Source organism: Panthera leo, chromosome D2 (assembly GCF_018350215.1).
Source record: "Panthera leo isolate Ple1 chromosome D2, P.leo_Ple1_pat1.1, whole genome shotgun sequence".
Classification (NCBI taxonomy): domain Eukaryota; kingdom Metazoa; phylum Chordata; class Mammalia; order Carnivora; family Felidae; genus Panthera; species Panthera leo.
In genome coordinates, this window is record NC_056689.1 from 81,509,435 (window position 1) to 81,521,438 (window position 12,004).

The 12,004-nt window shown below is 46.3% G+C and overlaps 1 long non-coding RNA gene across 2 annotated transcripts; it reads right to left on the reverse strand.

The window, feature by feature from the left end:
* Positions 1-1,104: 1,104 nt before the first annotated feature.
* On the reverse strand, positions 1,105-12,004 carry LOC122201855. Of its 2 annotated transcripts, none has more exons than XR_006194344.1 (3): positions 11,727-12,004; positions 10,766-10,858; positions 1,105-1,712 (listed from the first exon to the last, which is right to left on the reverse strand). It is a non-coding gene; the product is annotated as an uncharacterized LOC122201855 (long non-coding RNA). The 2 variants fall into 2 exon arrangements; XR_006194342.1 differs by lacking the exon at positions 1,105-1,712 and adding an exon at positions 8,966-9,122.

The following is a 12,004-nucleotide window of genomic DNA, read 5'->3' on the forward strand; positions in this document are numbered from 1 at the left end:
ACACGGGCACACGAACTGTGGAATGTTATTCAGCCACGAGAAAGAACAAAATCCTGCGATTGCAACAACATGGATGAAACGTGAGGGCATTACGCAGGTAAAATAAGCCAGACAAAGAACGACAAAGGATGCATGTTATCACGTCTACGGGGAATCACAAAAACAGTAGAAACAGTGGTCACCAGGGGCTGGGAAGAGGGGGAGGTGGGAGAATTTGTCTAAGGATACAACTTGCAACTAGAAGATGAATTGGCTTGAGATTTAATGTACAACATAGTGATTAGAGTCAACACTGCACTACGATATACTTCCAAGTTGCTAAGAGACCCGATCTCAAGTGTGCCCATCACAAAAAAAAAGTGACGATTATGTGACGTGACAGAGGTATTAGCTACTGATACAGGAGGAATCATACCGTAATACATAAGTGTATCAAATTGATGGGTTGTACACCTTAAACTTACACAATGTTACATGTTAATTATATCTTTAAAAAAGGGGGGGGGGCACCTGGGCAGCTTAGTCAATTAAGTGTCCTGTCCGACTTCGGCTCAGATCGTGATCTCACGGTTCGTGGGTTCGAGCCCCGCGTCGGGCTCTGTGCTGACAGCTCAGAGCCTGGAAGCCTGCTTCAGATTCTGTGTCTCCCTCTCTCTCTGCCCCTCCCCTGCTCACGCTCTGTCTCTCAAAAATAAATAAATGTAAAAAAAAAAATTAAAAACAACTGAATGACTCCACCATGCATTTGATCTGAGCAAAAGGAAGACGGATCATACCATCTTCCGATATTTAAATAAAATGCACGAAAAGCACTTAGCACAGCGCCTGCCATATAAGCAATGAACGTGCTATTACCGTCGTTCATCATCACTATCATTCACGCTTTATTTTTTGAGAGAGTGTGTGCATACACACATGTGCGAGCAGAGGAGGGGCACAAGGGGAAGAGGAGGGGGAGGGAGGGAGGAGGAGTGGGGGGGAGAGTGAATCCCAAGCAGACTGCACGCCCAGCATGGAGCCTGACGCGGGGTTTTTACCTCACGACCGTGAGATCGTGACCTGAGCCGAAATCAAGAGTCAGACTTGACTGTGGCTTCACCGACGGAGCCACCCAGGCACCCCTACTTTTATTACAACCAAACAGGGAGCTTATGACAGGCTCTTGGGCAGCCTATGACAGGGCTGCTGGGCTCTGTAGTCCTGCACCCACACCCCCCAGCCCTGCCCTGGCCCACTGGGGCCGCTGACCTCACTCCCCAGCTGCTTGGCCGACCCATTTTGCTGTCCACAGCAGGGCATCTTTGTCACCTGAATCCACCGGCGGCAGGAAGTCGGGCTCCGTGGCCACACCTGGAGGCCATCACCTACTGGCATCCGTCACACTAGCTCGCCCTGGTTGCCCATGAGCTTGGCTGCAGCCCAGGTGCGCCTGAGCGAGGCGTTAACTGTCTCAGCTCAGAGTGCTCCCTCCCGGTTCCACGTTAGAGTCGCCTGGAGAACTTTTAGAACGCACTGATGCCTGGGCCATTTCTGGGATGAGTTAAATCGGACTCTCTGGGGAACGGGACCTACTCACCCACGCTGCAGCTCGTGAGCCTTCTGGGTTGAGACGCACCCAGACGGGACTGTATCTCTGCCTTTGAGACGCCGGGGTTATCGCTTCTCGGCCTTTTGGCTAAGATCAAGTGAGACGCCGGGGTTCTAAGCATCCCCTGAAAGTGAGGCAGAATTCCCACCAGGGAAACAGAGTGCTTCCGGAGGGTCCCGAAGTGGACCTGCCCATTCAACTCAGCATTGGCAGTGGTAGTGTGAGCGATGAGAACAAAAGCCAAGCGGCCGAATTTTAGGTGACTCTTTTTTAGCACGGTCAGCTAAACTACAAAGATGCTGGAGAGAACACAAAAGTTGAAAGACATCAAGCCCTCATCAGGGCCATCCAGACGAATCCTCAGCAGACGATGGCACTCGGTGAGCGTTAGTGACCACGTCCACACACCCTCGTAGACACGCAAGAACTTGTGGCAGATGTTTTAGAAGTTTCCAGGTCATGGGGCTTAGAGGTCCCTGTTTACAAGGACCTTGTCCCTTTTACCTTTCTAGAGGTCCCTAGAAAGCAGGACCCATGGGCTTCCCGGGGACGCCTACACCAAGCACATGCCAGGCTTGCTGAATGGAGGGAGGAAGCCCTTGCCCCCCACTCCTCTGACTCTCTACCAAGTGATTACGATTTCCACAGTTGTGACAACTCAGCTGGGCGCCTGTTATTCTTCTGAGGGACATCTACTAAGAAACGACTGGTGTTCAGGGGCACAAACCTGGGGGGCTCAGTCGGTTAAGCATCCAACTTCAGCTCAGGTCACGATCTCGCGGTTCGTGAGTTCGAGCCCCGCGTCCCGCTCTTTGTTGACAGCTCGGAGCCTGGAGCCTGCTTCGGATTCTGTGTCTCCCTCGCTCTCTGCCCCTCCCTTGCTCAAACTCTGTCTCTCTGTCTCTCAAAAATAAATAAATGCTTAAAAATTTTTTTAAAGAATAATTGGTGTCCTAGATGAGTTCTACAGGTAAGAGAATATGGTCCAATGAACTCACAGGGAGATTTTCGGAACCTGGCGAGCTGGTGCACAGCTGGGGAACCTCTTCAGGCTTATTCTTCACCTATGAAGTCAAGGGCTTCTTTCTTCTGCGGAATGCAGGTGAGGCCTCTTCCAGAGAGAAAGGGAGAAACTTTCTCTTTATGAAAAGTCTTTCCACATGCTTCTCACAAGCCATCGGGGCAGTTAAAAATGATGTCACCCAACCACCCTTCAATTCAAAGTCTCAGCAGCAGGAAGGGGTCACCCATGTGCACCCAGCAGGGGTAAGGTGCCAGCAGGGGTAAGGTGCTTGGGACAGAAGTCAGGGCTCCCTCAATGCCACAGGCATTTTAAAAAATCATTCATGGAACACCTGGGTGGCTCAGTTGGTTGAGCATCTGACTCTTGATTGTGGCTCAGGTCATGATCCCAGGGTGGTGGGATCAAGTCCCACACCGGGCTCCACACTGACCGTGGAGCCTGCTTAAGATTCTCTCTCTCTCTCTCTCTCTCTCTCTCTCTGTCTCTGTCTCTGTCTCTGTCTCTCTCCCTCTGTCCCTCACCCCACTGGCACACACACACCCTCTCTCTCTCAAAAATAAAATAAAAAATAAAATACAGTAAAATAAAAGATTCACAAAACGTTTCTCAAAGAAATGTCGTCTGCCCTCTCCTTGTCCATGTCCTTCCATCCTTGCTTTTTGCTTTAGCCTCTAGTTCTATTCCGCTTTTCCAACAGTGAAATACTTGGCCCCAATATCCACTGAACTATCTAATTTTCTTGTTTTTCTTTACAGCTCCTGCACTGGGTTGAACAGGATCCCCCTTCCCCCCCATTCATGTCCTTCCTGGAACCTCAGAATGCGAGCTTCTTTGGAAATAGGGCTGTTGCAGATACAATTAGTTAAGGTAGGATCATACTGGAGTAAGTTGGACCCTTAATCCGATAGGACTGATGTCCTTACAAGAAGAGTCACAGACACAAACACACAGAAGGCCGCCATGGAAAGAGGGAGGTAGAGATTGGAATGATGTATCTACAAGCCAACGAAACCCAAGGGTCTCCAGCAACCACCAGAAGCTGGGAGGAGCAAAGAAAGATCCTTCCTTTGAGCATTTGGAGAGTGCATGGCCCTCCTGTCACCTTGATTTCAGACTTCTGACCCTAGAAACGTGAGAGAATAAATTTCTGTTGTCTTAACCCACCCTGATTGTGGCAATTGGTCGTGGCAGCCTAGGAAACTAATATCAAATGGCTGAACGAATGACAAGGTCTGATTCATTCATTCATTCATTCATTCATTCATTCATTCAATCACAGTCCTTACCTAAGAAGCTCACAAGCCTGAGGGTAAAACAGGCATTTAGGAAATAAATACACACTGGGAAATCTAGTTAATTCCTATCATAATGAGCACAAGAAAAAAAAAAAGCACAAGGTTTCGCACAACTACGAACGGGGACACCTGAGATGTTTGCTGACTTCTGCGTTAAATATCAGGCATCGAGTAGCTCCCCCGCTCCTTTGAGGCTATCCAAACCCAAGCATGTGCTTGCTTCCTTTAGGGCCATTTCTGAAGCATGAGTGAATGGCAGAGTAGCAAAAAGCAGACATTCTAAACTTTCTGTATCTTAGACTGCAACATTCACTCTATCAAAAAACCGAGAATTCCCACAATGAGGCTACTGGCACTAAAACCACAGCCATCCACTACATCTGGAAGTAGGGGAAACGATAATATTATAGAGGGAAATTCCCCCTGGAAGTCTCCTTGCCCCGCTCCCCCCCTCCCCAGACATAAGCACGGCTAACAACTGCTGGGTATCTCTCTACTTGGCACTTGGAAACCTCAATCTCTACATATGGAAATACACAGAATTCTTCCTTACATAAACACTGTATTGTTTGCCTACAAGGTGCCTTTTCTTTTCCTCTTCACAATATGCCTGCGAGACCTTCCCCCATCGGTAGATATGGGATAAGACCCAAGAAGCAACCTCATGGTCACAGGTGGTGCATATCTTAATTCTGAAAGACCATGGCAACTTGACCTCCAAAAATCCCAAAGGACAGAAGTAACAAAACAGCACTGAACTCTGGCAAGCCACTCAAACTTCCCGTGCCTCAGTTTGCTGACTTGTTGAAGGGTACTTAGTAAGCCATCCCCTGCCCACCTCCGAGGATGCTGGTGAGAATCAACTCAGACTGAGTGAGGGTCCACACTGCAAACCACAGGGCAGGGAGCCCAAGGCTGGGGATTAACGCAACAAGGGACTTCAAAGGAAGCAGAGCCGAGAGCTGCAGCCCGCTTCCTCCCACTGCCTGCCTTTGAAAGTCACAGGGCCATTTGTCACTGGTATTGTTAAATGAGCACCAACCCATCCTCCTCAACTGCAGAAAGCAGGAGAGAGATCGTAGGCTCAGCCAGGCATACAAATTACAGGGCTTCCTTAATATATTCAGAGCATGTACACTTGGCATTAATTTAAAATCATTCATTGCTCTTCTTATCAGGGTAAAGGACATTGGTGCATTTTAGTGTTATCTTGAAGTTAATTTGAGGCTTTAAATATTTAAGTGTTTGATAGCTTGTAGGCTGGAAGGATGAAACACAGAGAACCACAGATTGTATTTATTTATCTGCAGGTGAGATACAGGACACTTTCCCCTCTTGAAAGAACACTGACTTTTTTAAATGTCGTTTTAAAAATTCATTTTCAGGCTATTGATTCGTTCAGCATGAAGATGCTCGATCCAAGAGGAAAAGAAATAATTTCGGAATAGCTTCTCATTCCACAGAATATTTGGGTTGGAATACTCAGTGATCTACACAAGTGGGCAAGGATGTACATTTGTAACATGAGCTGTTGGCATCTGAGAACCCAGCCCGGGACTTCTGTCCCTTCGGCAGAGCATCACCCACCACAGCATCACCGTCATGAAAACAGAGGTACCAGGGAGCCGCTCCTTCTGTTAGAAGGCGTATCTTCCGCTGTTTCCTAGGATGAGTGGTGATTTGAACAAAACACTCGCCACTTCCCAGGCAGGTACCCTTTGCACGATTCATTCATTCATTCCTTCCTTCACTCACCCACGAAGTCTACAACCAACAGCTGACAGCACAGCCTGGTGGATAAAATCTCCCCACCCAGGTTCAATCCCAGCTCTGCTCCTCACCAGTTGCTTGACCTTGGGCAAGCCTCTCCTCCACTCACAGCAAAATAGGGATTTCTAAAAAGCACCTTCTTCACACACTCTTTGAAGACTAATACGATGTACCGAAGCACTGAGCACCCGGTCAGGCACCTGGAAGTGTCCCATGCACCCTGGGCACTGCTGTTAATACTCTGAGCTGAGTGCGAGGTCGAGCAAGGCGCCGGGGGTGGGGGCTCCGAGAGGAAGAACAAAACTGCACCTACAGCCTGAGGCCCGGGTAACTGCTGAAATGTGAGAAAGCCGTGACATCCCTCAGAGGAGTTTCAGAATGTAGACTAGGAGGCGGGCGGCACTGGGAGACCCCAACAGCCAAGGCTGCACCGCGTGCAGAGAAGTAACACCAGCCGCTGAGACCCTGGAGGACACATCCCTGAGGTTTCCCGGGAACAGAAATTAAGTTTAGAGGAACTGGAACCAGGGATCCACGGAAGGGAATATGTGGTTTTGAAACGTGAACGGGCACCGTGCGGGACACTTTCACAGATGCTGCCCCATTCCACGGAAAGATCAGTTGGGACCAGAGTGGGTAGCACCATAAAGACCCAGCAAGGCATGAGGGCGAGATTGGGTTAGAAGTGGGACCGCTAATGGCTTTTGAGCAAAGCAGGGCAGTGATGAAATCAGAGCTGGGCTCCAGGAAGGGTAATCTGGCAGCAGTGTGAATAACAGGTGAGAAAGCAAAAATGGGGAAGCAGGGAGACCAGGTGGGGCCTCACAGGTCGCTCACGGCTACGTGATGAGAATGGGGCTGGTTACATAAATCACAATCTGATGCTCCTCTGTCTGTGGGACCATTTCCAGCAGCCCTCACACATGCTATCTAGGTCTCCATGGATGGGGGTGGGAAGAGACCCATTTGGCTCAAAGGAAAAAAAAAACATTAGAGCAATTAGACAACAAACAGATAGAAAAATATAAAAAATGCACTTTTGATGGGGCAACCTAACATCAACGAATCAGTTTCAGGAAAACATCGTCACCTGTCCTAATGCTGCTACGATTCGAACTTCATCTGTACTCTGCCTGGACATCGTCAGTGTCTAGAAACGAAACAGTAGGTGCTCAAAGATCCTATGCAATGGTTATGTTCAAGCGAGAGCTAACACAAGCTTGAACCCAGGAAAGGCATGGAGAGGGCAGAACAGTGTGATATCTAAAGATAGCAGCAGCACCAGCAGTATGTGGGCAGGCACGAGAGGCTTTGGGGACAGAGAAACAGGGATGTGGTCATGTTTCAGCAGACATGTCTGTGCGCTGACTTCATGCCCGTTCACCACACCAGTGCCTGGGGACAAGGAGATGAACAGTGGATGGTGCAACCAGACACTAAGGTTGTCAGCATCATGAGCGGAAACATAGAGCCCTGGAAGAGACCTGAGCTTGGAAAGGAAAACAAGGAGCCCCCTCATGAAGCACCACATTTGTAAAGAGGGTCCAAGCCACATACCTGGGAAGGCAGCCAGAGCTCAGAGTTGGACTCTATGTGTTTGAAGCCCTTACTCACCAGGCAGGACTCACTGCTTACACTTAGCATTGACAAAGCGACTGCCATATTGAATCCCAATTTAGGGTACAAGACTATTAACCTGGAAATGCCTATCTTCTCAGCCCAGTAATGGAGCATGAGAAATGGACGGAATTAGACCTAGACAGTGACGTCTTTCTTCTCGGGAAATCAAACTTGTCCTGGGTCCCTGATGATACCCTATTACACACACCATTATCTACACATTCAATCTAAGAGACATTTCTCTTCTATTTTAAGGAATCATGAGAACTCATTATGGAAAAGAAAGAAAAAAGATCAGGCACACTTCATTATGTGTTCTCCCTCAATTAGGTAAGGATCTCAGGGGATTAATATTCAGAAAGATGTAGGTCTTTCTTCTGACCTAGATTTTTCTCAATACTAGGCAGGAGATAGCAAGATAAAATCAATGATACACAATAAACAACCACATGCATTACTGCATTTTCAAGTTTCCCCAAGACAATTGTTTTAGCCATAGTAACTTGATCAAAATAAAGAACTTCCCTGTACTGGTTTTTAATGATTTTCTTCCTAGACATGTGATGGGTAGGATAGAAACAGTCTCAAGATTGGTATAACCAGCTTGCTTCTGAAACTAGCAAGTCATCTGATCCCTATTACTCATTCTCTCATCTGCAAAAATGGTTAGAATGATAATCACTTCCCATGCTGTCATGGAGGTTAATAATGTACTCTACAAAATCATTATGAGATATTCCAGCAAGAGCAATTATTACTTGTATTCATGTGTTAAGTAAAAGAGTTTTAGTTGTATAAATGTATTATTAAAAATAATTGTCTTAAGCTTGTTGTAACTACTAATTACACACATTTTCCTGAAATTCCTGCTAAACAACCTGCTTATTAAAAAAAAAAATCCAACATGCAAATCATATTTATTTTCCTAAATGGCCTTAGCCAATCATTATTACCACTGCTCCCAAAATTTTGTAAGTGCCTCCATCCATTGTGGGAACATCCCTGATATGAAGCTCACATTTACCACATGCCTGGTCAATTTTTAAGTATTTTATATTCTTTGGTGGGAAAGAATACATAAATAAAATGGAAAAGCAAGAACCTATCCAGCAAAAGCACAGACGTCTACTCATGAACAAAGTCTCCCTGGGTTAAACTGAAGCTGGTCTAAGAACTCGGATTCTAAGGAAGTGGGTTTTCTTTCATCCTGAGCAAAGGGTTTCCATGCATCCAATTTTGTCTTAAAGCAGAGCAGCCCAACGTAGACAAAGCAGACAACAAAGCCGAATGAAGACGTTTGGGACAGTATCATCTCATCAGTACTCAGGGCCAGAAGGACGATGGCCTGAGGATGGGAGGACTTTGGTTTTTTTCCACCACATAACTCCCAAGCACTTTTCTGGAGGAACGAGCTTTGTGCCCCGAGGATACCTGCCTCTTTTTCTCCGCCTTAACTCCTCCTACACTTCCTTCCTTCCATCTTGTACTACCCTTCCCGCTTCCAAAATTTATCCTCCAAAATGCCAGTGTTTCAGAGAAGAATTAAGGGTTGGTAGGGAAGGGGGGTGGGGGTGGGGGTAGAATTTTGAGTTGTTCCCATCATTCTGACATTTTTATTCATTGTTGTGGATATCTTCAGATTTTATCCATTTTCCCACTGAAGTCCCAGCTTCTGAGTTTCTCTTCTCAAAAGGTTGCCATGCATTTGCATTCAAATTATCTACACCTTAGCAAAATGTTCATCTTTTATAGTGACCCTCTTGTCCTTGGCCTTCATACTAAATGCAGGTGAGGATTAAAATTCACCTCTTTCCGCCACTGCTTTCTTTAATGAGAAAAACAAAATTGGGTTTGAAGTAGATTAAACAACTCGTTCGATGTCATTCGAGGTGAAGCTGAAACATGAGGCATTCACTAGAAACAAATACGTGTTTTTCACCATTTAAATGTCCTCAGGGTTTGAATCATTTAGCCTTTGGTGACACGCTGCCCCTGTGACTCCGTCCATCAGACTGGATGCTGAATACTCCAAACTTGCTATTATCTCTTGTCTCATTCCCACCATCTATAGCACCATGTGGGGCCTTTGGAAATATCCACAGATTCCTAAACTTTAACGTACTTGAGAATCATCTGGGAGGTTTGCTACAAGATGCACACTCCCAGGTTCTCCCCCAGAAAAGGCCTGGGGGCAGGAGGTAGCCACCAGAATCTATTTATTTAACGAGTTCTGTATGTAATGCTGATATGGATGGCCCACAGAAAATACTTAGGAAAATACTGAGTAATGGAGGGAGGCATTTTCTAGTTAGGGGTTCTCTTCACCCACCCTGCATGATCAGTGCCTTAGAAACATTTCATGGGGCCTCTGGGTGGCTCAGTCAATTGAGCATCTGACTCTTGATATCAGCTCAGGTCATGATCCCAGGGTCATGGGATCGAGCCCTGCATCAGGCTCCATGCTGAGTGTGGAGCCTGCTTAAGCTTCTCTCTCTCTCTCTCTCTCTCTCTCTCTCTCTCTCTCTGCCCCTCTCCCTCACTCGCTCTCTATTAAAAAAAAAGTATTTTGGGGGGGCGCCTGGGCGGCTCAGTCGGTTGAGTGTCTGACTTCAGCTCAGGTCATGATCTCACACTCCGTGAGTTTGAGCCCCGCATAGGGCTCTGTGCTGACTGCTCAGAGCCTGGAGCCTGTTTCAGATTCTGTGTCTCCCCCTCTCTCTGCCCCTCCCCTGCTCATGCTCTGTCTCAAAAGTAAATAAAAACATTTTTAAAAAAGTTCAAGTATTTTTTTCAAAAGAAACGTTTCATACTTATGATCGATTTATAAAGAAAACAAACCCAACACAAAGAGAACTCAAGAGCATCAGCTCTTTCCAGGTTTTGAACATTGCTATTATCTTCCTTGCCCCATACTTCATTACACAGGACTTGACGTATTAGATTAATATCATACACATCTATTTATTTCATCCCCATACAAATTCCTTATCAGCACTTCAGAACAGAAGTGAACTAATTTTAGTAAATCACTCACTGTGTGGCTAAACCATAATGTTTGCCTCCCAGTCTGGCTTGAAAACATATGAAGGAGAGTGACAATTAGCAGGTCCAAAGCACATCCAAGGTGAAGCTGAATTTAGGCACCAGTCACATCTACAACTCTGGGGAGGGAGGGGGTCATGGCTCAAAAGTGGGGAAATTTCGGCTTGGAAAATTCCCCAAGCAGATGTGATCAGCCACTGTCTCAAATATTAAATCAGCAATATAATTTATAATTGTAGAAAAGTGTATTTGAAGTATATTGAGTTTGACAAATCCTTTGGTTGTGCTTTGTCATTTGTTAGTATTTCCCGAGCATGTTAATGTAATACATTTCTGTTGGGGGCCCAGAGAAACTTGCGCTCAAATCTTTGCTTTGTCGGTGACTCACTGTTGGGACGCCCAAGGCTGTGGGTTCCCATCACTAACCTTTAGATGTCTTCCCCATAGTGGTTCTTGTTCTTGACACGTTTTTTAAATGAAACTGATGTCCATGTGGAGTGGTTGGTTGCAATACAGTTACTAAAAGAAGAGCATGCAGTTTTGAAAAGCCCATCAAAGTTGCCTCTAGTCTGAAACTTTCTTGGTGTTGTTGACAGAGGATTTAAGAGGAAAAATTAACCAACCAGCTCCTAAGCTGCTACCTCTCAAGATGGAGATTCACACACACTGAACTGGCTTCTGCTACAGCTGCTTTTTTGTGCACTCTGTCTTTCTTGCCGTCTTAACCAAAAGGAATCCCTACTGCTCTCTTTGAATGTCAGGACCACCTTGATCTAGGGCCCCATGAGTTCTTGTTCCTCTTGCGAGAATGACAATCATCCTTTAAACAACACACCAGAAGATCAAAGATCTATGTAGCACTCCACTAAAACCAGAGTGTCGACTCTTGGGGGCATGAAATACACTTTTCATAATTCCTACTGACAACATTCCAACTAGACGATTTCGTCCTTGTCATCCTGGTGGATTTGCTGTAGGAGAAGCTCCTGAAAGCAGAACGGATGGGCCACCTGCCATCTGCTCAGTGGAGACAACCCCCATTAAGGGTATTGGGCTTGAATGCATTTGCCTGCAAGATGAGTCTCTCAAAGTGGGATTTCACTAAATCAGCATTAATCCCACTTATGTAATCCGCTACCGGGGCTTTCTGGAAACAGCATGATTTAGCAAGCTGTTCTGGGATACGGAATGGGACCCCTGTGTGGGGGGGAACTACTGGTGTCAGCCTCAACAGTGGCACCTAAGAACCTTTCCCTAATGAACCTTCCACACACTTACTCCTGGGCAGGTTGACAGCTGAGCAGGGTATAGAGGAGATTCACTCGACTACAAGGCACATACTCAAAGCCTACAAGGCACAGAAGTAAAATAAATGAAGAACGCTGACCTGTTTGGGGCAATAGCAAACTCAGAAGGACAACTCTTATCCAAAAGGATGCCCAGCTATGGAGCTTCATCCAAAGCTCCCAGGCACGGTGACAGCCCTGAGCTGGTATTTCGAAAGAAGCCAGATGTCCGTGTTTTAGGTGAAAGCCACTGCATTTTTCTTAATCAACTTAATGCATGCCTATAGTTGGAAAATCAAAGACTTAAAAACTACAGAGGCAATGAAAAGATTAGTTCCCAGGAGAGAGGAGTGGGAGTTGAACAGGCAGAACCCAGCGG